The sequence below is a fragment of the Mauremys reevesii genome, unplaced genomic scaffold (assembly GCF_016161935.1).
Source record: "Mauremys reevesii isolate NIE-2019 unplaced genomic scaffold, ASM1616193v1 Contig2, whole genome shotgun sequence".
Taxonomy (NCBI): Eukaryota; Metazoa; Chordata; order Testudines; family Geoemydidae; genus Mauremys; species Mauremys reevesii.
In genome coordinates, this window is record NW_024100826.1 from 1,716,495 (window position 1) to 1,741,930 (window position 25,436).

The 25,436-nt window shown below is 54.8% G+C and overlaps 1 pseudogene; it reads right to left on the reverse strand.

Annotated features, from left to right (window-relative positions):
• Window positions 1-15,023: 15,023 nt before the first annotated feature.
• On the reverse strand, window positions 15,024-22,263 carry LOC120393392 (annotated as a pseudogene).
• Between the last annotated feature and the right edge of the window lie 3,173 nt (window positions 22,264-25,436).

Below are 25,436 nucleotides of genomic sequence, written 5' to 3' on the forward strand. Positions count from 1 at the left end.
CAGTGGCACTCACACTGCCCAGGTCCTGGCCACCAGTCTGGGGGGCTCTGCATTTTAATTTAATTTTAAATGAGGCTTCTTAAACATTTTAAAAACCTTATTTACTTTACATACAACAATAGTTTAGTTATATATTATAGACTTATAGAAAGAGACCTTCTAAAACATTAAAATGTATTACTGGCATGCGAAACCTTAAATTAGAGTGAATAAATGAAGACTCAGCACACCACTGCTGAAAGGTTGCCGACCCCTGTTATAGAGTGTGCTCAAAGACTCTGGGGTAATACTACCAGCTGCCCCAAACTGTGAGTGGGGCATAGCAAAGGAGGGAGGGGGGAAGGAACTTTTGAAGGGACACTTGTATTTGGTCATTCACACCAGTGGGGGAGAAATGTGTCAGAGGACACGGCTGAAGATACCATGCAGTGGGAGCGGGTGTTTACTTATTATTCACGGCATGGATACCTACTGTTGCTGTGCTTTCCCAAGATGATGCTGGGTTCCCTTTCCCACCATGGAAGCCCTCCTTGTTTCATACATAGATTCAGGGCTTGGGAGTGGGGAAATATTTGCCTCTTAAGGGCTCCCAGGGAAGATAATTAGTGACCTCAAAAATTCTGGGTGGGGGCTTGAGCCTGTGGTATTCACTAGTTTTCTAAAGGAAGGGCTAGATAGTTGAACCTGCCCTCATTGCTGCAGACAACACCTTCAGAAGGAATGACACACCCAGAACTCTTTGAGAGAGTAGGACAGACCCTGTAAGGCCAGTTATGGGGCTAGGGGAAGGGCAGGCCCCATGGTGATGGAGCTGGAAGATATTATGCATCCCACTGGGCTCAACGCTGACCCCAGTACTATGCAAACTCTCTCCCTTGGCTTCCTTGGCCCCTGTCCTGGGACAGAAATAGGTCCATGAGGTTCTAGCTGATGGGCTGGCACCATCCAGGAGGAAGCAGCAGGGAAAGTGGTGGATCAGGCCAGAGAGGCACCACTAACTGTGCTCGTTATGCCTATAGTCCCACATCTTGTTCAGCAGGTCAGAATGGGAGATGTCCAGGAACAAGAGCCTCATGCTGGGTACAGCCTCGGGCAGCAAGGCCCTGCCCCCATGGTCAGCAGTTGGCTGTCAGGCCCCAAAATCTTGAGATTCTTTACAAAGCAGATGACACTGTGTGCTCCAGTCTGTCTGAGGAGTGTCAAACCCCCAGCTGCCCAGCCCCCACAAGTGTGGGTGAGACTTCTAGGGCTCCCAGCACTCCAAAATGTATTACGGTGATTTGGGCTCCCACTGCTAGAGCTCCTGCCTCCACATCTGCCTAGTCTCCACGTGCCCATCTGTTCTCCATGGGCTCTAGACAAGGGAAGGTTCCCCTCCATCCTGGGCCAGGTGAGATGTGGTGCAGGGATGGGGAGAATATGGCCACTCCCTGCCCAAGCCCTCCCATGGCTGATGGCAGGAGTGCCTGGTCCACCAGGGGCCCCTTCAGTGGCACTGAATCCATTTGAATCAGCTTTTTCCTGGCTGAGGATGGGGGGCTCCTGTGCAGGTGCTGAAGCAGGGATCTTGCACCCCATGATTCTGCCCCAGTGGTTATGCTCCCTGAGGGAGGCAGGGCTAAGTGCTAATCCTGCTGGGATTCTGCTGATGCCATAAAGACCCCTGTGCATAGGCCCTGGCATGGAGTGAAGGACAGAGACAGCTGGCCAGATCTTGAGTGATTCTCAGGCTGCCCTGGGCTCCTTCCCACCCTACAGGAGCTGCGTGGTGTGGGCAGATGCTGACCTGATCTCTGGCATGATGCTGTGCTCTGGATGGAGGCAGGGGAATCCGTGGGACCCCTCACCATCTCAGCATCAACGTTGGTGATGAGTTTGCCTTGATGGCCTGTTTTGCTTAGCAATAACACAGCAAGGCCTACTGAAAAATTTACTGGCTGGGGTAGAGAGGCCAAATTTATGACCTTGCTAGATAAGACAGTGCTTGCTGAGTCTGGGAAAAATGCTTGCAGACACTTTGTGAAGAAACTTGTACCTTTTTTAAGCTTATCAAGAAATAACAGTTGCTCTTTGTTTTTCTCTTGTATGCTGGGAAAGTATAACTGGGAAGGTACAGTGATGATGCAACGTAAGTGATGATGTGACGGAGCAGCTAATAAAAGCAATTTGAATTTGTAGAAGCTCCTAGCCCCACATCTCTCCATCTCCCATACAGCAATTCATCTTGCCCCATCAGTTCTGTCCCCCAGTCACCCATCAACTCTGTCCCCAGGCCTGCCTGCCCGCCCATAGAATCATAGGGTTGGAAGGGACCTTAGGAGATCATCTAGTCCAACCCCCTGCTCAAAGCAGGACCAATCCCAAGATTTTTACCCCAGTTCCCCAAATGGCCCCCTCAAGGATTGAGCTCCTAACCCTGGGTTTAGCAGCCCAGTGCTCAAACCACTAAGCTATCCCTCCCCAGCCTCCCCTTTGCACCTCGTGGTGGTGTTCCACCCCTCCCAGCCCTGTGGGGGCTGCAGCGAGCTCCCCTCTCCCAGGCCAGGTGTCCCAGGGAAGGGGGAAGCCTAAGCACTGTCCTGTCCCCATTGCTCACAGCAAGGGATGGGGAATGGAAGCATGTCACCCTGAGATGCTGAGCAATTCCTGCTGCCTCTCCACCCCCACCCCCACCCCATGACATGGGTGTCACATTACTGCAGGCAGGGGCAGGGGCAGGGAACTCTTACTGCAGCAGCTCTGAGAGGCAGCCAATCAGAGGGGGCTTCCCCCACAGACAGAGGGGAATTCCCATGGAGGTCATTGTGAGACCCAATCAAACTCATGGGACACAGGAAAGGGGCATGCTGTAGCCAAGTGGAGGGGGGAGTTGGCTGGCTAAGGGGGTGGGGAATGGGACACTAATCCACACAGTGGCAGCTCTGCCTAATGTCTCGTTAGAACTGACTGTCTTATTTCCCTTCCTGGTAGAGACCCCCCCTTCTACAAAGCACCCCCGGGAATTTGCTCCTCCCAGGATTCTGGGTGAGGAGCTGAGGTGTGAACAGGCAGTGGACAGGGAAGGTTCCTCTCCATCCTGGGCCAGGAGAGATGTGGTGAAGGGACAGGGTGAGCAGAGTCACTCACGGCCCAAGCCCTGCCAGGGCTGATAGCTTTTTGCAAGAGTGCCCTTCCCCAGGGGCTGCAGGTGGGGCCTCATTGGTGGCACAGAAGCCATTTACATCAGCCTTTTCTGGCAGAGGCTGGGACCCTGTGCAGCAGCAGCTGAACAGGGCCCTCCCCATGGCTGGCCCCACCCAATGGCTACGCTCCCCAGCCTGGCAGGGTCCCTGAGGGAGGTTGGGCTCAACGCCAATTTCACTGGGATTTTGCTGGTGGAAACAGGACCCCAGTGCCCCAGGCCCTGCATGGGGAATAGCCAGCCAGAGTGTGGATATCCCAGTGCCATGCTGGCCAATGCCCCAACCTTTCAAGCTGTCCCCTTCCCTACCACATCCCCTGTTGGGCCCTGAGACGCAGGCAGACACTGACCAGACCTCGGGCATGGTGCTGGGATCTGGGTGGAGGTAAGTGAAGTAGCAGGACGCTTCCAGCTGGATTCCCTTAGCCTTGGTGATGTCCCTGGAGGCCTTGTACACCCCGTTCTGGAGCCCTGCAAGTGGCAGGAATGCACTGTGAGCAGTGGGAACGGTGGTGAGAAAAGGACCCATATGTGTGGGAAGCCCAGCCTGGGACAGGAGTCTGAGCTTCCAATCCCCTAGCTTTGGGGCTGGCACAGTAGGGCGGGATCCAGCGGTTGGGCCCAGACATGACTTATATGCTCAGTTGCTGTGGGGCTTATGTTACTGTGGATGCAGAAGGCCTGGCCCCAGTTGACGGTGCTGCCCAGCAGGGCCCGGTAGGTGCAGGGGCAGCTCCAGGCCCCAGCACGCCAAGCGTGTGCTTGGGGTGGCAAGCCGCTGGGGGCGCTCTGCCGGCGCTGCAAGGGCGACAGGCAGGCTGCCTTCGGCGGTTTGCCTGCGGAGGGTCCGCAGGTCCCGTGGCTTCGGGACCAGCGGACCCTAGGCAGGCAAACCGCCGGAGGCAGCCTGCCTGCCTGCCATGCTTGGGGTGGCAAAATCCCTAGAGCCACCTCTGGGTAGGTGCCCAGGTCCCGGTAGAATGCCGCATACATGTTGGTGTAGAAATCAGAGTTGTCTGATGCCACCTGCCAGAGGAGACATGGAGCAGAGTGGGGAACTCCCAATGGAATGACCAATGTGCCTGGCTACCCTGAGCCATCCTGACTGTGGGGGACAGGGGTCAAAGCGGCTGGTGACCCCCCCACACACACTTGAGCCATGTGATGGGCATGGAACCATGGAAGGAGCCAGAGCTACCCAGTTCTCTGATTAGCTGTCATGGTGCCTGCCTGTGGTGTGATTGGCTGACACGGAGCCAACTTTCCCTGTGATTGGTTGGGAAGGTCCCACTGGCTACGGTGGGTGAGCAGCAGGAATTGGTGCTGGGTTTGGACTTTGGGAGACATGAGGGGTGAGGAAGGAAGTGGCTGGGAGAGCAGCCAGCATCTTCGGGGGAGGGGCCTGCCCCTCCAGCCTGATCTCTAACCCATCTCCCAGGGGAGTCAGAGGGACCTTCACCTGCTCTCTGCCCCATGGATGGGGGTGGGGAGGGTTGAGTCCTGGCCCTGGGCTGCGGGCAGTGTGGCTAGGAACAGGCATGTCACCTACAATGTCTAAGGCAGGAGCCTTCATAGTGTCCCCTCCAGCAGCCGCAGCTTGGAGGAGCAGCTGAGGATCAGCATCTCTTTTGAGATGGGCCCTTGGCAGCTTCCAGTGGGTGTGGAGTGGGGGGCACCTGCCCAGGTGGGGGAGAGAAACTCATCAGTTACCTGTGTCTGTCACCACAACGTCACCCCAGAAGCAGGCAGGGTGTGCGTAACCTCCCACCCTGCAATAACAAACAAACAAGTCTGTGTGCAGGCTCTATGCTCTCCAGAGACCCTACAATAACAAACCAGTCTGTGTGCAGCCTCTGTGCTCTCCAGAGACCCTACAATAACAAACCAGTCTGTGTGCAGCCTCTGTGCTCACCAAAGATCCTACAATAGCAATCCCTGTCTGTCTGTCTGGCTCCTGCCATACCAGGGCTGGTCTGCAGGACTCAGGTGGCCCCAGTACCCCCCACTCACCTGAGAAGTCTCTGTGCCAGGGTAAGGGGCAGCCTCTGGGAAGATAGGGGGACAGGGTGTCTGTGAGGCAGTGAGGTCCCTGCCTGGCAGCAGCTGGTTCTGTCCCTGCTGGGTATCTCCCCTGGAGGCTGCTCCACCCTCTTATCCCTGAGCAAATGAACCATTAACAGAGTCTGTGGCTGGCCCAGAGCTGGGGCAGCCAGGTCCCTGCAGTCACAAGGCACCACTGGGTTCCTTCCCTGCACAGGGAGGGGCAAGAGGGTTTCCTGGGGCCAGCTGAGTAGAATTCTGAGGAAATATGAGCACTGCCAGGATTGGGGCATGGGCAAACCAGTTCTGCTGGTGCCCCTCAATACAGACCCTGCTGTCCCAGCATGGGCCTCCTCCACTCCAGCTCTGCTGATGCCCCTCAATGCCGAACCACACCATCTGCTGTCCCAGGCGTGGGCTCCCGCATAGCAACTCCTTCCTAACTCTCAGTTTCTGTTTATTCCTTTGGCTCAGGGTTGTGCTAGGAGCTCCCAGTCTGTGCCCCTCTCCTTGGCTTTCTGCTTGCCTCTGCTCTGTGTCTCCCCCAGCCTTGTCCCCCGAGCATGTGTGCCCTAGGAGGTTCTGTGCCTCTTTTGCCCATGCTCTGTCTGGGATCTCATATTGGTCCCTATTGACATTGGGGAGTAGCCACGGGCTCCAGGCTGAGCAGGTTTCTACCTCTGATGGAATCTCCTTGACAAGGGGCTGTCACAGTTCGTTACCTGCGGGGAGTAATGCAATCCATATCTGCAGCAACTCATCATCACATTTGTTACTTTAACTGCAATCTGGCATCAGAGAATCCTCAGGTTAGCTTGGCAAAGCCGAGCTGAAGGCAGAGGTCGTGTTGGCAGCAACAACTGCCTCAATACCCCCAGCTCTGTGGGATCCGTCTTGGCTCTCCCTCCTTTTGTCTCTGGGGTTCTCACAAACACAGTCACCTCCCTCACACCCTGTGACTTTGTTCCAAGCTTTGTTCCAAGCTACAGCAGAGCTGTGTCCACATCTCCTGCTCCCTTGTATGCCAGGCAGTCAGTGCTAAGTCAAACTGTGGAGTTAACATTGTGGAAGGGCATGTGGAACGTCTAGGCCAGTGGTCCCCAACCTTTTCCGGGTAGTGGGCGCCGGATGACGAGCCACCGAGGACCGTGGCCGGTGGACAAGCATCTGCCGAAATGCTGCCGAGAAGCGGCAACGTCAAGAGGCATTGCTGCGGAAATGCTGCCGAAAATCTCTTGGTGATGCCACTTTTTGGCAGCATTTTGGTGGATGCTTGTCTGCTGGCTAGTACGCGGGCGCACATAGATGCGTTGGGGACCACTGCTCTAGGCAATGTCGAGCCCAGCAAAATTCACACGTCTGAAAACCAAACAATGAGGAGTTAAGGTGCCTGCCAATGGTCCTTATCTCTGCCCCTGGAGCTGCCAAGAACCCCCAGGCTCCAGCTGTCCTCAGCGCTGTAAGTGTTGCTGTATTGAATGGAGGAGGGGTTAGCTGGACCAGCTCGGCAGAGCTGTGACTGAGTCAAGGTGGTTTTGGGGGCTGTTCCCTCAGTGACAGTGAGACTCATAGAATCACAGAATAGCAGGGTTGGAAGGGACCTCAAGAGGTCATCTAGTCCAACCCCCTGCTCAAAGCAGGACCAATTCCCAACTAAATCATCCCTGCCAGGGTTTTGTCAAGCCTGACCTTAAAAACCTCTAAGAAAGGAGATTCCACCACCTCCCTAGGTAACCCATTCCAGTTCTTCACCACTCTCTAAGTGAAAAAGTTTTTCCTAATATCCAACCTAAACCTTCCTCACTGCAACTTGAGACCATTGCTCCTTGTTCTGTCATCAGGTACCACTGAGAACAGTCTAGTCCAGGGGTCGGCAACCTATGGCATGCGTGCCAAACATGGCACGTGAGCCGATTTTGAGCGGCACGCAGCTGCCAGCCGCAGTCCCGGCCCCCAGCCCCACTCAGCCCCCCTGCCCACCGCTCTTCCCTGCGGGGGCAGGAGGCAGAAGCTTGGTTCTGCAGCAGCCAAGCTTCCTCTTCCCCCAGGATGGTGCTTTCCTGCCCCTCTCCTTCCCTGCGCCAATCAGTTGATGGCCCTTGCGAGGGGGAGGGGGAAGAGCAGCAGCGTGCACACAGCTCCGTAGAGGAGGCAGAGAGAGGTAGGGATGGAACCTTGGGGAAGGGGGTGGAACAGGCATATCCCTTCCAGCCCCCTGCCCTGAGCCACTCAGGGCAGGGGGCTGGGAGCACCCCTATGAGCCGAGCACCCCAGCCCTTTGCCTTGACCCCCCACTCACCCAGCCTTCTGCCCTGCATCCCCACAGCCCCATCCCTCTGCCCTGAACCCCCCCACACTCAGCATTCTGCCCTGCACCCCAACCCCAGCCCTCTGCCCTGACCCCACACACTCAGCCTTCTGCCCTGCACCCCCATACCCCCAGCCCTCTGCCCTGACCCTTGAACCCCCCCACACCCAGCCCTCTGCCCTGACCCCCCACACACACTCAGCATTCTGCCCTGCACCCCCATACCCCCTAGCCCTCTGCTGTGACCCCCCACACACTCAGCCTTCTGCCCTGCACCCCCATACCTCCTGGCCCTCTGCCCTGACCCTTGAACCCCCCCCCACACAGCCTTCTGCCCTACACCCCCCACCCCCCCAGCCCAATGCCCTGAACCCCCACCCCACCCCAACACACACCCAGCCTTCTGCGCTGCATACACACAGCCCCCTCCCTCTGCCCGTAACCCCCCCACACATCCAGCCCTCTGCCCTGCACCCCCACAGCCCCATCCCTCTGCCCTGACCCCCCCACACACACTCAGCCTTCTGCCCTGCACCGCTACACCCCAGGCTCTCTGCCCTGAACCCTCCCACCCCAACACACACCCAGCCTTCTGCCCTGCATCTCCACAGCCCCATCCCTCTGCCCTGAACCCCCCACCACACCCATCCCACTGCCCTGCACCCCTACAGCCCCATCCCTCTGCCCTGACCCCCACACACACTCAGCCTTCTGCCCTAACCCTTGAGCCCCCCACACCCAGCCTTCTGCCCTGCATCCCCACAGTCCCATCCCTTTGCTCTGAACCTCCCCACACCCCGAGCCCTCTGCCCTGCACACACCCCCACACCCAGCCTTCTTCCCTGCACCCCCAGCCCTCTGCCCTGATCCCTGAACCCCACCTCAGCCGTCTGCCCTGCACCCCCACATCCCCCAGCCCTCTGCCTTGACACCTGAACCCTGCCCCCCCAGGTCTGGCGTCCCGGCCACAGGCCCTGCTCAGCCCGCTGCCGGCCTAGGTGAACAGAACCCCAGGCTGGCAGCAAGCTGAGCAGGCTGGCAGCGTAAGCTCAGCATTCTAATTTCATTTTAAATGACGCTTCTTAAACATTTTGAAAACCTTGTTTACTTTACATACAATAGTTTAGTTATATAATATAGACTTATAGAAAGAGACCTTCTAAAAACGTTAAAATGTATTACCGGCACGCGAAGCCTTAAATTAGAGTGAATAAACAAAGACTCGGCACACCACTTCTGAAAGGTTGCCGACCCCTGGTCTAGATCCATCCTCTTTGGAACCCCCTTTCAGGCAGTTGAAAGCAGCTATCAAATCCCCCCTCATTTTTCTCTTCTGCAGACTAAACAATCCCAGTTCCCTCAGCCTCTCCTCATAAGTCATGTGCTCCAGCCCCCTAATCATTTTTGTTGCCCTCCGCTGGACTCTCTCCAATTTATCCACATCCTTCTTGTAGTGTGGGGCCCAAAACTGGACACAGTACTCCAGATGAGGCCTCACCAATGTCGAATAGAGGGGAATGATCATAGAATCTCAGGGTTGGAAGGGACCTCAGGAGGTCATCTAGTCCAACCCCCTGCTCAAAGCAGGACCAAACCCAACTAAATTATCCCAGCCAGGGCTTTGTCAAGCCTGACCTTAAAAAGATTCCACCACCTCCCTAGGTAACCCATTCCAGTTCTTCACCACCCTACTAGGGAAAAAGGTTTTCCTAATGTCCAACCGAAACCTCCCCCTCTGTAACTTGAGACCATTACTCCTTGTTCTGTCATCTTCTACCACTGAGAACAGTCTAGATCCATCCTCTTTGGAACCCCCTTTCAGGTAGTTGAAAGCAGCTATCAAATCCCCCCTCATTCTTCTCTTCTGCAGGCTAAACAATCTCAGTTCCCTCAGCCTCTCCTCATAAGTCATGTGCTCCAGCCCCCTAATCATTTTTGTTGCCCTCCGCTGGACTCTCTCCAATTTATCCACATCCTTCTTGTAGTGTGGGGCCCAAAACTGGACACAGTACTCCAAATGAGGCCTCACCAGTGCTGAATAGAGAGGAATGATCACATCCCTCGATCTGCTGGAAATGCCCCTACTTATACAACCCAAAATGCCGTTAGCCTTCTTGGCAACACGGGCACACTGTTGACTCATATCCAGCCTGTCGTCCACTGTACCCCTAGGTCCTTTTCTGCAGAACTGCTTCCTAGCCATTCGGTCCCTAGTCTGTAAAAGTGAATGGGATTCTTCTGTCCTAAGTGCAGGACTCTGCACTTGTCCTTGTTGAACCTCATCAGGTTTCTTTTGGCCCAGTCCTCTAATTTGTCTAGGTCCCTCTGTATCCTATCCCTACCCTCCAGCGTATCTACCACTCCTCCAAGTTTAGTGTCATCTGCAAACTTGCTGAGAGTGCAGTCCATGCCATCCTCCAGATCATTAATGAAGATATTGAACAAAACCGGCCCCAGGACCGACCCTTGGGGCACTCCACTTGAAACTGGCTGCCAACTAGACATGGAGCTGTTGATCACTACCTGTTGAGCCCAACGATCTAGCCAGCTTTCTATCCACCTTATAGTCCAATCATCCAGCCCATACTTCTTTAACTTGCTGGCAAGAATACTGTGGGAGACCATATCAAAAGCTTTGCTAAAGTCAAAGAATAACACATCCACTGCTTTCCCCTCATCCACAAACCCAGTTATCTCCTCATAGAAGGCAATTAGGTTAGTCAGGCATGACTTGCCCTTGGTGAATCCATGTTGACTGTTCCTGATCACTTTCCTCTCCCCTAAGTGCTTCAGAATAGATTCCTTGAGGACCTGCTCCATGATTTTTCCAGAGACTGAGGTGAGGCTGACTGGCCTGTAGTTCCCCGGATCCTCCTCCTTCCCTTTTTTAAAGGTGGGCACTACAGTAGCCTTTTTCCAGTCATCCGGGACCTCCCCCGTTCTCCATGAGTTTTCAAAGATAATGGCCAATGGCTGTGCAATCACATCTGCCAACTCCTTTAGCACCCTTGGATGCAGCGCATCTGGCCCCATGAACTTGTGCTCGTCCAGTTTTTCTAAATAGTCCCAAACCACTTCTTTCTCCACAGAGGGCTGGTCACCCTCTCCCCATACTGTGCTGTCCAGTGCAGCAGTCTGGGAGCTGACCTTGTTTGTGAAGACAAAAAAAATCATTGAGTACATTAGCTTTTTCCACATCCTCTGTCACTAGGTTGCCTCCCTCATTCAGTAAGGGGCCCACACTTTCCTTGACTTTCTTCTTGTTGCTAACATACCTGAAGAAACCCTTCTTATTATTCTTAACATCTCTTGCTAGCTGCAGCTCTAAGTGTGATTTGGCCTTCCTGATTTCACTCCTGCATGCCTGAGCAATATTTTTATACTCTTCCCTGGTCATTTGTCCAATCTTCCACTTCTTGTAAGCTTCTTTTCTGCGTTTAAGATCAGCAAGGATTATACTGTTAAGCCAAACTGGTCACCTGCCATATTTACTATTCTTCCTACACATCAGGATGTTTTTTTCCTGCAACCTCAATAAGGATTCTTTAAAATACAGCCAGGTCTCCTGGACTCCTTTCCCCCTCATGTTATTTTCCCAGGGGATCCTGCCCATCAGCTCCCTGAGGGAGTCAAAGTCTGCTTTTCTGAAGTCCACGGTCTGTATTCTGCTGCTGTCCTTTCTTCCTTGTGTCAGGATCCTGAACTCGACCATCTCATGGTCACTGTCTTCCAGGTTCCCATCCACTTTCGCTTCCCCTACTAGTTCTTCCCTGTTTGTGCGCAGCAGGTCGAGAAGAGCTCTGCCCCTAGTTGGTTCCTCCAGCACTTGGACCAGGAAATTGTCCCCTACACTTTCCAAAAACTTCCTGGATTGTCTGTGCACCGCTGTATTTCGATCCCAGCAGATATCAGGGTGATTAAAGTCTCCCATGAGAACCAGGGCCTGCGATCTAGTAACTTCTGCTAGTTGCTGGAAGAAAGCCTCATCCATCTCATCCCCCTGGTCTGGTGGTCTATAGCAGACTCCCACCACGACATCAGCCTTATTGCTCACACTTCTAAACTTAATCCAGAGACTCTCATGTTTTTCTGCAGTTTCATACCGGAGCTCTGAGCAGTCAGACTGCTCTCTCACATACAGTGCAACTCCCCCACCTTTTCTGCCCTGCCTGTCCTTCCTGAACAGTTTATATCCATCCATGACAGTACTCCAGTCATGTGAGTTATCCCACCAAGCCTCTGTTATTCCAATCACATCATAGTTCCTTGACTGTGCCAGGACTTCCAGTTCTCCCTGCTTGTTTCCCATGCTTCTTGCATTTGTGTATAGGCACTTAAGATAACTCGCTGATTATCCCGCTTTCTCGGTCTGAGACAGGAGTCCTCCCCTTGCACTCTCCTGCTTGTGCTTCCTCCTGGTATCCCATTTCCCTACTTACCTCAGGGCTTTGGTCTCCTTCCCCCGGTGAACCTTGTTTAAAGCCCTCCTCACTAGGTTAGCCAGTTTGCTTGCGAAGATGCTCTTCCCTCTCTTCGTTAGGTGGAGCCCGTCTCTGCCTAGCACTCCTTCTTGGAACACCATCCCATGGTCGAAGAATCCAAAGCCTTCTCTCTGACACCACCTGCGTAGCCAGTCGTTGACTTCCACAATTCAATGATCCCTACCCAGGCCTTTTCCCTGCACAGGGAGGATGGACGAGAACACCACTTGTGCCTCAAACTCCTTTATCCTTCTTCCCAGAGCCACATAGTCTGCAGTGATCCGCTCAAGGTCATTCTTGGCAGTATCATTGGTGCCCACGTGGAGAAGTAGGAAGGAGTAGCGATCCAGGGGGTTGGACTAGATGACCTCCTGAGGTCCCTTCCAACCCTGAGATTCTATGATTCTATGATTCTATCTGAGGACTTGATGAGTCTCTGCAGTCTCTCCGTCACATCGTGAATCCTAGCTCCTGGCAAGCAGCAGACCTCTCGGTTTTCTCGGTCAGAGCGGCAGATAGATGACTCAGTCCCCCTCAGGAGGGAGTCCCCAACCACCACCACGCTCCTCCTTTTCTTGGGAGCGGTGGTCGTGGAACCCTCATCCCTAGGACAGTGCATCTCGTGCCTTCCAACCGGTGGAGTCTCCTTCTGCTCCCTTCTCTCAGATGTACCATCTAGTACACTCTCTGCATTAGTACCTGTGGAAAGAACATGAAAACGGTTGCTCATCTGTATCTCCATTGCTGGTACATGGACGCTTCTCTTTCTTCTTCTGGAGGTCACATGCTGCCAAATTTCTTCACCATCCCTTCTTCAGGACGTTGTGCCCATAGAAGCATATTCTGACGTCTGACCAGGAAATCTTCATTTTCTCGTATGCAATGCAGGGTCGATACTTGTTGCTCCCAACCTCAAACCTTCTCTTCCAATATGGAGACCAGCTTGCACTTTGTACAGAAACCAGAGGAGGATCCCGGAAGTGGCTCTTACCCGCCCCAGGGAGCGGCCCATGCAGGGGAAGAGGAAGACCCATCTCACCCCAGCATGGATGGGATTAGCAGCTGGAGCTCAGTACATGGTAGGAACCCCCAGCCCTGCCCCTCCCTGCTCTGGTCCCAGCACTCAGAGGCTTAAGGGGCTTTGGGATGGCTGACCTCTGACCATGAAGGCTGTTGCCCACCCCTAAGACAGCCCCCCAAAAAAGTGATTGATCCTCTCATACTATGCCACCCTCACTTCTCTGCTGCTGGTGATGGCACCACTGCCTTCAGAGCTGGACTCCCGGCCAGCAGCCACTTCTCTCCGGCCACCCAGCTCTGAAGGCAGCGCCACTGCCAGCAGTGCTCAGAACTAAGGGTGGCAATGCTGTGACCCCCTCTAGAATGGCCTTGCAACCTGGCCCCACAGCTACATTTTGGGTCGGGAATCCCCACGATTTCAACACCGTGACATGTCAGATTTAAATATCTGGAACCGTGAAGTTTATTATTTTTAAAATCCCCTGATATTGACCCAGATGGAGCGTGAATTTGGTAGGCCCCCCCACCATGAGGCTGGTATGTGCTATGTGTGATAGACCCAGGCCAGTTGGGTACAGCAGGATAGCAGAAGGCAGATATACTGGCCACTGGATTAACAGTTTTCTGTTCCCTGACTGACCAGAGCAGGGGCTGCTCCAGGCTAATGAGAACACCTGACTCTAATTAACCTGCAAAGAGTCAGGTGAGGCCATTAAGTTAATGTGACCACCTGACTCCAGTGGTGAGCTGGAGCAGGTTCCCACAGGTTCCCAAGAACCAGTTGCTAAAATTAGACCTCCATGGAGAACCGGTTGTTAAAGGGCCAGGAGGTGGGCAAAGAACTCTGGTCCGCGGGCCAGACCATCCTGTTGCTCCCAGGATTCCCAGCTGGGGAGGCTGAGGGTCCCCCGGCCCTTCCCCTGCTTCCCCCCAGCTGCAGCGCGGCCAGCCGCCAGCACCAGCTGGGCAGATCAGCTGAGCTCCGGAATTTCTTTGAGCTGCCAACAATGTAAGGGGGGAGGGGGCTGCAAGCTCTAGGGCTGCTGGGGGGGCAAGTGGGGCAATTTTCCACAGGCCCTGTAGGGGCCCCCGGCCCTACAAGTATGTCTCCGCCTGCCCCTCCCCCACTCCCCCCCCTTAAATCAGAACTTTTTATAGGGAACCTGTTGTTAAAATTTTAGCAGCTCATCACTGCCTGACTCTAATTAAGGCCCTGCTGATACTATGAAAAGGGCTCACTCCAGTCAGGCAGGAGAGAGCCAGGGAGCCAGAGGAGAGGAAGTGCGGCTGAAGGGCTGGTTAATGGAGACACCCTCAAACCATTGTTAAGGGAAACCTAAGATAAGGGTGAAGAAGGGAGACGCAGGAGAGCTGTGGGGAAGTGGCCCAGGGAAATGTAGCAACTCTGGCAGTGAAAGGTTGTCTGCCAACAGCTGCTACCATTAGGGTCCCTGGGCCGAGACCCGGAGTAGAGGGCGGGCCCGGGTTGCCCCCCAACCCACCACTACAGGAACATCTCCTGGGAGGGGAAGTCAGGCCCCTGTCAGGACAGGAGGCTAAACTGTTCTGAAATAAGCTCCCAGGGACAACAGAGACTGTGGGAGTTCTCTCACCAACCTCCTTGCAGGCCTATGATGAAAAGGGCTCAGTAGACTGTAACCCTGGCCCTAGAGAGAGAAGGGCTACGTGGAGGGTCACAGTGAGCCACTGAGGCTAGCATAAACTGCCTAGAAGCGCAGGACCCACGGGAGCAAGGTCAAAGCTCTGCCATGTTACAGAGAGGTGCTGGCGAGATGGGAGATGTTTCTAGTTCCATGGGGCCCAATGGAGCGCCCACCCTGTTGGTCCTCAGCCCTGCCCCATGGAGGTTGCTGGAGAAGGGGACTTAGGTAGGAGGTGGTGGCTGGTGCTGGGTCAGGGGGCTCAGGCAGGAGCTGTCACTGGCTCTGGGGTGTGGATAATGATGGCACAGGCTGGGCTGGCGCTGGAAGCCCTAGCTCTCCTGCAGCCTCTGTATGGGGAAGTTGTCCAGGGCCACATGGCCAAATATGGCTGCCGTGGTGCTGAGAACCCGCGTGTAGCCGCACCTGTGGTGCTGGGGCAGGGTGTAGCCATGAGCCGTGGCACCAAAGGGGTCCATGAGGCTCCAGCTAACAGGGTGGGTGGTGGCATCCACAGGACCACCCAGAGGATTCAGGGGGCCTGAGGCAAAGCAATTTCAGGGGCCCCTTCCATAAAAAAAGTTGCAATATTATAGAATACTATATTCTTGTGGGGGCCTGTGTGGGGCCCGAGGCAATTACCCCACTTCACCCCTGCCCTTCCCGGGCAGCCCTGGGGAAAAATAAACATTTAAAAACTTCCGCATCTCTGCACAAACCCAGTTTTAAGAACTTCTTTTCAAGTCACCTTTACAAGGTATCACTGGTTCTCAGCATCACCTAGTGCTAAAAGGCACTAAAGCTCATTAAAAGGGTTGGACAAATATTTTCTTTCAAAACGTTTTTTGGATCGAAAACTAGGGGTTTTTAAAAAGCAGAAAAAAATCACGGACAATGTCTGCTTTCCTTCAAAATTTGTTGTGTTTTTTTAATTGAAAAGCTGAAATTCGTCTGCCAAAACCTGAACATGGTTTGGGGTTTCAGAAGTGTGTGGCCAAATATTTGCTGCTTGCTGTGTTTGTTTAAAGAAACAAGAAAAAATTTCTGCTTAAAAAAAATCCAAAACTGTTGAACCACCTCAGCTTGTGACCAAATGCCTGAGCCCAGCCAGTCAGAGATTTTTCCAGGTTTCTGATACTCTGCTGGCTTCCTTGTCTTGTATCTGTCTCCATAACTTTGGGTTCATTTAGCTTAGAACATAAGAATGGCCATACTGGGTCAGACCAAAGATCCATCCAGCCTAGTATCCTGTCTACCAACAGTGGCCAATGCCAAGTGCCCCAGAGGGAGTGAACCTAACAGGTAATGATCAAGTGATCTCTCTCCTGCCATCCATCTCCACCCTCTGACAAACAGAGGCTAGGGACACCATTCCTTACCCATCCTGGCTAATAACCATTAATGGACTTAACCTCCATGAATGTATCTGTTTCCTAGAGACTGGCTCCACGGGGGTCCCTCACAAACTGGAGATGGTTACTGTGGGTTTGTCTTTAGTATAGCTTATGTACATACTCCACGAACTGAGCATTTGAGCTTGTTCCAGAATTGGGAATGAGCCTATGTTGTGAAAACTGAAATGCTCAAAATAGCACGTGCATGTGAATGGACACAGGGTGCTAAAATTAAATTAATCCAGGGGTTCTCAAACTGGGGGTCAGGACCCCTCAGGGGGTCATGAGGTTATTACTGGGGGTCGTGAGCTGTCAGCCTCCACCTCAAACCCCGCTTTGCCTCCAGCATTTATAATAGTCTTAAATATATTTAAAAAGTGTTTTTAATTTATAAGGGGGGGTGGTCACACTCAGAGGTTTGCTATGTGAAAGGGGTCACCAGTACTAAAGTTTGAGAACCACTGAATTAACCCCTCTGGAGCCTTGGGGGAATGCCGGGGGCGGGGTGTGCGGTCTCCCTTGGTATGGTTGGGAAGGAGGTAGGTGGTGTAGGATATTGCTCTTCCCATGTGATCTCTCCCCCATGGAAAAGATAACAGCTTGGCTCTTTGTGTTAAATAGCTGTCTGCAAGCCTCAAACTGCTGAATGAGCTTTACGGTAGGGAAGGCTGTGCCTCCCCCAAACAGCCTGGCCCTGCCCCCATTCAACCTCTATCCACTTCTGCCCCCCAACTACCCCCCTCAGAATCCCCGACCCATCCTGCTCCTTGTCCCCTCCCCGAGACCCCACCAACTGCCCTGTTCCCTGACTTCCCTGACCCCTATCCACCCCCCTCGCAGAGTCCTGACAGACCCCCAGAATGCCCACAATCCAACCCCCATCCGCTGACCGCCCCAGACCTCTGACCCCTCCCTGTCCCTGGGACTCCTGCCCTTATCCAACCCCGGCCGTGGCCCCCTGCCATGCTGCTTACCCCCATCTCCCGGGGGCTCAGCATGCCGCATCCAGGAGCAGCCCTGGACAGTGCTGCCGTGGCATGGCTTGAGCAGGACCTGAGCTCCCGCCAGTCAGCCAGGAGCTTGCAGCCCCACCACCTTACCACGCGACTCCAAGTGGGGAAGACCTCAGGCCCTGCTGGAGCCACGCCGCTTTAGCTCTGTCCAGGGCCGCTCCTGGATGCGGTGTGCTGGGGGATGGGGAAAGGCGGAGGGGGCCAGGACTGGAGTATTGCCCCACTTGCCCCCCCTTCCCCTCCCAGGTGGCTCTGGGCATCCAGGAGGCAGAAGCTGGAGAAGCGACAAATCAGGTTGGCCAGGTACCACCAGTTCTGCTCAGCCCCCACAAAGGGCCACGTCTCGTTCAGCAGGTCAGCGTGAGAGATGTCCAGGGACGAGAGACTCGGGGCAGAGTCCAGCCTGGGGAACACAAAGAGGCAGGGTAGAGCCAAGGGGAGGGAGGGACAGGCTGGCTGAGGAGGTGGGGAATGGGACATGGGGCCTTTCCCCTCAATGCGTGCTGGCTCCAATCCGGTCCTGGGGCTGGGGAACTGACTGGCTCAGAGAAGTGAGGAGCATGGGACCTTTCCCTGGTAACTCAGGTGGGAGCAGCACTGTGTCATGTCCCTGCTTGGTGGGTCTCAGAGGGGGTATCTCATTCCTCAGGGAAGCTTCTCCCCATTCCCAGAGCATCCCCTGGAGCCAGGCCCTTTCCTGGGGGCCTGAGTGAGCCGCTGATGACTGAACAGGCTTTGGGGATGGAAGATGCCCCTGCCCTCGGGGGGGTCCTTGTGGCTGGTGGAGCCATGACATGGGGCAAGTGGCTGGTAGCTGTCCGTGTTCAGCCTGGGCTGCTTGCCAGGGTGCAGGGCTGTGCCTGGTGCTGGCCTGGGGGTTGACGTGGGGTCTTTCACCAGTGCTGGGTTGTGAAGAATGAAGTACCACAGGTTGGGCTGGCACTGGAAGCCCTGACTCTCCTGCAACCTCTGCATGGGGTAGTTCTCCATGGCCACATAGCCGTAGCTGGGATAGCCTAGTGTGTGCAACTGCTTGGCTAACAAATTATTCAGCATTCCCATGTAGCCACACCCCCGGTGCTGGGGCAGAGTGTAGAAAAGCCCCATTGCACCAAATGGGTATGAAGTGATCCAGCTGACCAGGTGGCCAGCAGCATCCAGCAGGCAGATACTGGGGAAGTGGTGGATCAGGGTGGCTAAGTACTTCCTGCTTTTCTCATCCCCCCCCTCCCCCCCCAGAGATCCACATCTCATTCAGCAGGTCAGCGTGGGAGACATCCAGGGACGAGAGCCTCATGGCTGGGTCCAGCCTAGGGGGACAGAAAGCAGCAGGGCAAAGCGCCAAAGGTCACCGATCAGAGTGACACCTCAGAATCATGAGATAGCCCTAAGATCATGAGGTTTTTTAAAACTGACACTGTAATTGCTGGTCTCCCTTGACAGTTGAACTCCCCTGGCCTCAACCCCTGGATGTGACACGATCAGTACTGTCAACACTCCCAGATTTATTATGGTGATATGGGCCTCACTCCAGAATCTCCTATCCCCATATCTGCCCATCTGTTGCCCAGCAAATCATTCTGCCCCATCAGTTCTGCCCCTACACAGGCACCCGTCAACTCTGTGTCCAGCCCTGCCCACCCCAACCCCCTCCCAGCTTCCCCTCTGCACCCCCTGGTGTTCTTCCATCCCTCCCAGCCCTGTGGGGGCTGCAGCAGGCTCCCCTCTGCCCTTCCCAGGCTGGGTGTCCCAGGGAAGGGGTGAACAGGGACACCACACTGTTCCATTGCTCACAAGAGGGGTGGGGGAGGAGGGAGTGGAACCACCTTGAGATGCTGAGCAAATTCTGCTTGCTCTTCCCCCAACCCGTCCCATGAGAAGGTGTCAGTTACCTCAGGGAGAGGGAGGGGCAGGGACCTCTTACTGCAGCTGCTCTGATTGGCTGCTCTTCCCCCAGCAGGCGTGTGGGAGAGGCAGTCAGTCAGACTGGGCTTCCCCTCCAAGACAGGGGGGGATTCCCATGAAGATCATTATAAGATGGGATCCAGACCTGGCCAAACTTGTGGGACTCAGGAGAGGGGGATAACAGAGCCAAGTAGACAGGGGAGGAAGCTGCCTTGCTTGGGGGATGGGAAATGGGATACAGGGCCTTTCCCTCCTATGGGGCGCTAGCTCTGATCTGGCCCAGAACAGGGGGATCTGCTGGTTCACAGGGTGCGGAATGGGACATGGGGCCTTTCCTCTCTTACCGATACTGTGGCGAAGCTGTCTAATATCTCTACACATTAGAGCTGAGTGTCTCATTCCGCTTCCTGATAGGAAACCCCTCCATCCCTAAAGTGCCACTAGGGTATCTGCCCCTGCCTGGGTGGGAAGCCGAGGCCTGAAAGGGCTGTGGGCAGGGAAGGTTCCTCTCCATCCTGGGCAAGGTGAGATGTAGTGTGGGGATCAGGGGAGCACGGTCTCCCGCTGCCCAAGCCCTGCAAGAGCTGGCTGATTGAAGGAGTGCTTGGTCCCCAGTGTCCATGGATAGGGCCCCATTGATGGCACAGAAGCCATTTGCATCAGGGTTTCCTGGAACAGGCTGGGAGCTCTGTGCAGGAGCTGGAGAGGGATCCCCCTCCCCATGGCTGGCCCCACCTGAATCTGGCTACGCTCCCCAGTCCCTGCAGGGTCCCTGAAGGAGGTTGGGCTCAGTGCCAATCCCGCTGAGATTCTGCTGGTGGCAACAGGACCTCAATGCCCTAGGCCCTGCATAAGGATTAGTCGGCCAGATCTTGGGCATCCCAGTTAGGGTGACCAGATGTCCCAATTTTATAGGGACAGTCCTGATATTTGGGGCTTTGTCTTATATAGGTGCCTATTACCCCTCACCCTCATCCCAATTTTTCATGCTTGCTCTCTGGTCACCTTAATCCCAGTGCCATGCTGGCCAATGCCCCCACTTCTTAGGCCGCCTCCTCCCTACCACATCCCCTGTGGGGCCCTGTGACACAGGCAGACACTGACCGGATCTCAGGCATGTAGCTGGAATCTGGGTGAAAATAGGTGAAGTAGCGCAACACCTCCAGCTTGATCCCCGTAGCCTCGGTGACGTCCTTGGAGACTTCGTACACTCCATCCCGGATCCCTGCAGGGGGCAGCCACGGGCCATGAGCAGGGGGAAAGGGACTGAATGATGGTGACAAAAGGGCCCATATGTGCCACCAGCCTGGCACATGGGTCGGGAGGGGTAGGAGTCTGAGCTTCCAAATCCCCAACCCCAGCCCTTGGGGAAGAGGGTGTGGTCAGGTGAGCTGACACCAGCCCAGCACTGGCAAGGGGCTACCCCATATGTTCCTGCCCTGCACAGGGCTCCTGGGAGCAGCCTTGCAGCCTGGCGGGGAGCAGAGGGCTCTGGGGCTGGCATTGTAGGGTGGGATCCTGGGGTTGACCCAGACAGGACATATATGTTCAGTTGCTGTGGGGCTCTCCCAGATGCTTTGGGGCACAAGTTACCAAGGATGCGGAAGGTCTGTCCCCAGTTGACAGCACCCGCACTGGCCAGCAGGGCCTTGCAGGCACCTAGGTCCCGGTAGTACACTGTGTATGTGTTGGTGTACAAATCAGAGTCATCCGATGCCACCTATTGGGGGAGACATACAGCCAAGACGGGAGAATTCCCAGTGGAATGACTGATCTGCCTGCCCCATCTCCCCTGAGCCAGCCTGGTCCCCCCTAGAGGGGAAGGGCTGCATGTCCCATTCCCAGCCAGCTTGGCTCAACCCTGTGGCTCCTTGAAGAGGAAGGGCCCCGAATCCCAGTCCCTGTCTCCTCCCTGAGCCAATCTGGCCCCCTGTCCTGGGGTCCCCTAGAGAGGAAAAGCCTCGGGTCCCATTCTACATCCTCCCGAGCCATCCAGGTCCCCAGGTGCAACGCAGTGGCTGAGGGGCTTCACCTCTCTGCGTGGCCGGGTGAGGATGACTTTGAACTCGGGCCATGAATCCACCAGCACCTCCTGCGCAGCTGGGTTCCCCCGGTTTATGGTCAACACGGTGCCATAGACCTGCCAGAGACATGGAGGTGTTGGGGTCAGAGCTGAAGGGGAGGCAGCAATTCCCACTCCCACAACTCTGTTTGGAGCCACCCAGTATTTATTGTGGGGTTTCAGTATCTCGTGATCTTCTGCACATTAGGTGGGTTTTTGCCCTTCTCCAACATGGTCTCCCTCTCCCATCCCTGCCAATGGGGCTGACACCACAGGCTGCCCTTAGTTAAAATGGCCAACACATCACAATGAGTTCACGGGGCTGAGGCCTGGGAAGACGGGTGCCCCAGGCTCTGAGTACCAGAGATGGGGGGCAGGGGAATGTGAGGAGCAGCAAGGAGAGGCGAATGGGGAGCGAGTGGGGGATGTGGGGGATGCTAGGGGTTGGGGTGAGGGGCAGGGAGGGGGTAGGGATGTGGAGGGGAGAGAGATGGGGAAGAGAGTATGAGGGACGAGGCAGGACCTGTCTCTAACCACCACCCCAGGTTTACTCTCCTGATTTAAGGGTCTGACTCCTTATTTGTTGGTCCTGGCCTGGTATTGCAGGAGAGACCCAGAGAGCAGAGGAGGGGCGACAAAGGGGCTGGTGACCCCCACACACACTTGAACTTGATGACATGGAATCATGGAGGGAGCCAGAGCTACCCAGGTCTTTGCTCGGCTGGCACGGAGCCTGCCCATGCAGTGACTGGCTGGCACAGAGCCTGCCTGTGCTGTAACTGTTTGATATGGAGCCAATCTGCCCTGTGACTGGCTGGGGAGGTCCCGCCGGCTACACTGGGTGAGCAGCAGGAATTTGCTGGATTTGGAGTTTGGGAGACAGGAGATGTGAGTGGGGAGGGGGCGGCTTGGAGAGCAGCCAGCACCTGTGGGAAGGGGCCTGACCCCGAGCTAGCCCTTGACCCAGGACTTGGGTCTTGCCCCCAACCAGCCCAATCTCATCACCCCATCACTCTGGGGAGAGAGAACTTTCTGCCCTGCTCCCATCCCCGGAAAAAAGATCAGTCCTTGTCACCAGCAATGTATCGGGCAAGCGCCTCTGTAGTGTCCCCTCCAGCAACCGCAGCTTGGAGGAGCAGCTCAGGATCAGCATCTCTGGTGTGGATGGGCCCTCAGTAGATTCCAGCAGGAGTGGCACAGGGGATGCCCTGTGTGGGAGAGACCCATCAGTTCCCTGTGACCTTCCCCCAGCCGGCCCCCCCCCCCCCGCCCACCTCCCTGAGGACAGGAGGGGTGTCTGCAACCTTCCAGCCCTGCCAAAATAACAAATGCTGTGGGTAGACCTACAATAACAAACCACTCTGGTTACAACACCTGTACCCACCAGAGACCCTACAATAATCACCCCAATGGTTATATTCTCAGTGCAGCATTTCCTGCGGATTTTCCTCTCCTCCTAAGTATCAGCACTTCCTTGCTGTTAATGTTTCAGATTTTCAATCTAAAAATTACTTCTGATGAGAATTTGCACAAGTGGTGCTTCGATGTTCCCAGAGCTCAAGGAGTGGCAGGTCAGTACCTCAACTGAGTCTAATTTCTTTTGTAAGGGGCAACAAATCTTCACAACATTTCCCCCACTATTTGCTAAGCTGTTTTTGTGAGATTCAAGACCCTACAAAAACATACCAGTCTGGGTGCTTCTCCCTTGCTCATCATAGACCCTACTATAGAATCATAGAATATCAGGGTTGGAAGGGACCTCAGGAGGTCATCTAGTCCAACCCTCTGCTCAAAGCAGGACCAATCCCCAAGTAAATCATCCCAGCCAGGGCTTTGTCAAGACTGACCTTAAAAACTTCCCAGGAAGGAGATTCCACCACCTCCCTAGGTAACCCATTCCAGTGCTTCACCATCCTCCTAGTGAAAAAGGTTTTCCTAATATGCAACCTAAACCTCCCACACTGCAACTTGAGACCATTACTCCTTGTTCTGTCATCTGGTACCACTGAGAGCAGTCTAGATTCATCCTCTCTGGAATCCCCCTTTCAGGTAGTTGAAAGCAGCTATCAAATCCCCACCCCCCTCATTCTTCTCTTCTGCAGACTAATAATCCCAGTTCCCTCAGCCTATCCTCATAAGTCATGTGCTCCAGCCTCCTAATAATTTTTGTTGACCTTCGCTGGACTCTTTCCAATTTTTCCACATCCTTCTTCTAGGGTGGGGCCCAAAACTGGACACAGTACTGCAGATGAGGCCTCACCAATGCCGAATAGAGGGGATCACGTCCCTTGATCTGCTGGCAATGTTCCTACATATACAGCCCAAAATGCCGTTAGCCTTCTTGGCAACAAGGGCACACTGTTGACTCATATCCAGCTTCTCGTCCACTGAAACCCCTAGGTCCTTTTCTGCAGAAATGCTGCCTAGCCGCTCAGTCCCTGGTCTGTAGCATTGCATGGGATTCTTCTGTCGTAAGTGCAGGACTCTCCACTTGTCCTTGTTGAACCTTATCAGATTTCTTTTGGCCCAATCCTCTAATTTGACTAGATCCCTCTGTATCCTATCCCTACCCTCCAGCATATCTACCACTCCTCCCAGTTTGTCCTGTCTATGTGTCTGTGGCCCCAGCCACGCCAGGGCTGGTCTGTGCAGAACTCAGGTGGCCCCACTAGCTCCCACTTACCTGGACAGTCTCCCTGCCAGGGTTAGGGGCAGCCCCTGTGAGGATAGAGAGACAAGGTGTCCGTGAGGCAGTGAAGTCCCTGCCTGGGAGCATCTGGTCCTGTCCCCGCTGGGTCTTGTTCTCTCCCAGGGGCTGCTCCAGCCTCTTATCCCTGAGTGAATGAACCATTAAGAGAGTCTGTGCCTGGCCTGGAGCTAGGGGCTGCCACATCCCTTCAGTCATGGGCACTCCTTCCATGGGCAGGGAGAGATGAGATGATTTCCTGGGGCCAGTGGAGTAGACTTCTGAGGAAACGTGAGCACAGCCAGGTGTGGGACATGGGCAAACCAGTTCTGCTGATGCCCCTCAATCCTGAGTCCGACCCACAGTGCCTGCTGTCCTAGCCCTGGGCTCCCCCACTGCAGCTCCTTCCTAGCTTGCAGTTTCTGTCTATTGCTTTGATTGAGGGTTATGTTGGGAGCCCCCAGTCTGGGCCCCTCTCCTTGGCTTCGTCTTTGCCTCGGATCTGTGTCACTCCCAGCCCTGTCCCTCCAAGGGTTGTGTGCCCTGGGATACTCTTTCCTCGTTGCACCCATGCCATGGCCTGGATCTCGCATGGTCCCTATCAGCATTGGGCAGCAGCCATGGGTTCTGGGCTGGGCAGGTTTCTACCTATGACAAGATGGAAACCCCTTGGCATGGGGCTGTCAGTTCATTACCTGCCGGGAACAATGCAATCTATATCTGCAGCAACTTGGCATCACGTTTATTATTCAGCTGGAATCTGGCATCAGACGATCCTCAGGTTGGCTTGGCAAAGCTGAGCTGAAGGCAGAGGTTGTGTTGGCAGCAACAACTGCCTCAATACCCCCAGCTCTGTGGGATCCATCTTGGCTCTCCCTCCTTTTGGCTGTATGTTCCCGTGTGACTTCCTGGGATGCTGAGTCTCTGGGGTTCTCACAAACACAGTCGCTTCCCGCACATGCTGTTACTTTGTTCCAAGCTGTAGCAGAGCTGTGTCCACATCTCCTGCTCCCCTGTGTGCCAGGCAGTCAGTGCCAAGTCACTGGCAAACCATGGAGTTAACATTGCCCAGAGGTTCCATGTACCCTTCCACAATGTCGAGCCCAGCAAAACTCTCACATCTGAAAACCAAGCAATGAGGAGTTAAGGTGCCTGCCCATGGTCCTTAATCCTGCCCCTGGAGCTGCCAAGAGCCCCTGGGCTCCAGCTGTCCTCAGAGTGTCGCTCTACTGAAGCGGGGAGGGGTTAGCTGGAGCACCTCGGCAGAGCTGTGACTGAGACCAGGTGGTTTCAGGGGGCTGTTCGACTTGGCGGAGGTGAGCCCCTCTTCCTGCCCCCAGGTGTGTGATCAAAGGAAAGGTGCCTGGGTACCCTGAGAGATCCATTTCACCTCATTATAGCGCTGAGTTGTGCACGTTGTCACTAATGGGGCACAGGGTCTTCCTGCCGGGGGGACTGTCATCAGTGAGGTGGGCATGAATGAAAGGTAAATAACAGGGCAGTGTTAGACGGCATCATGTACCTGAGGGGGACGAGGTTGAAGGGATTGTAAAATAGAGCAGATGTGATGTGGAGCAGGATCAATCCGTGTCTACACTGAAAATGCTGCAGCGACAGTTCTTACACCCTCCTAGCGCTCTCTGCACGGGGACTTAGGGCGGTGTAAATTCATCATTTCAGAGTGG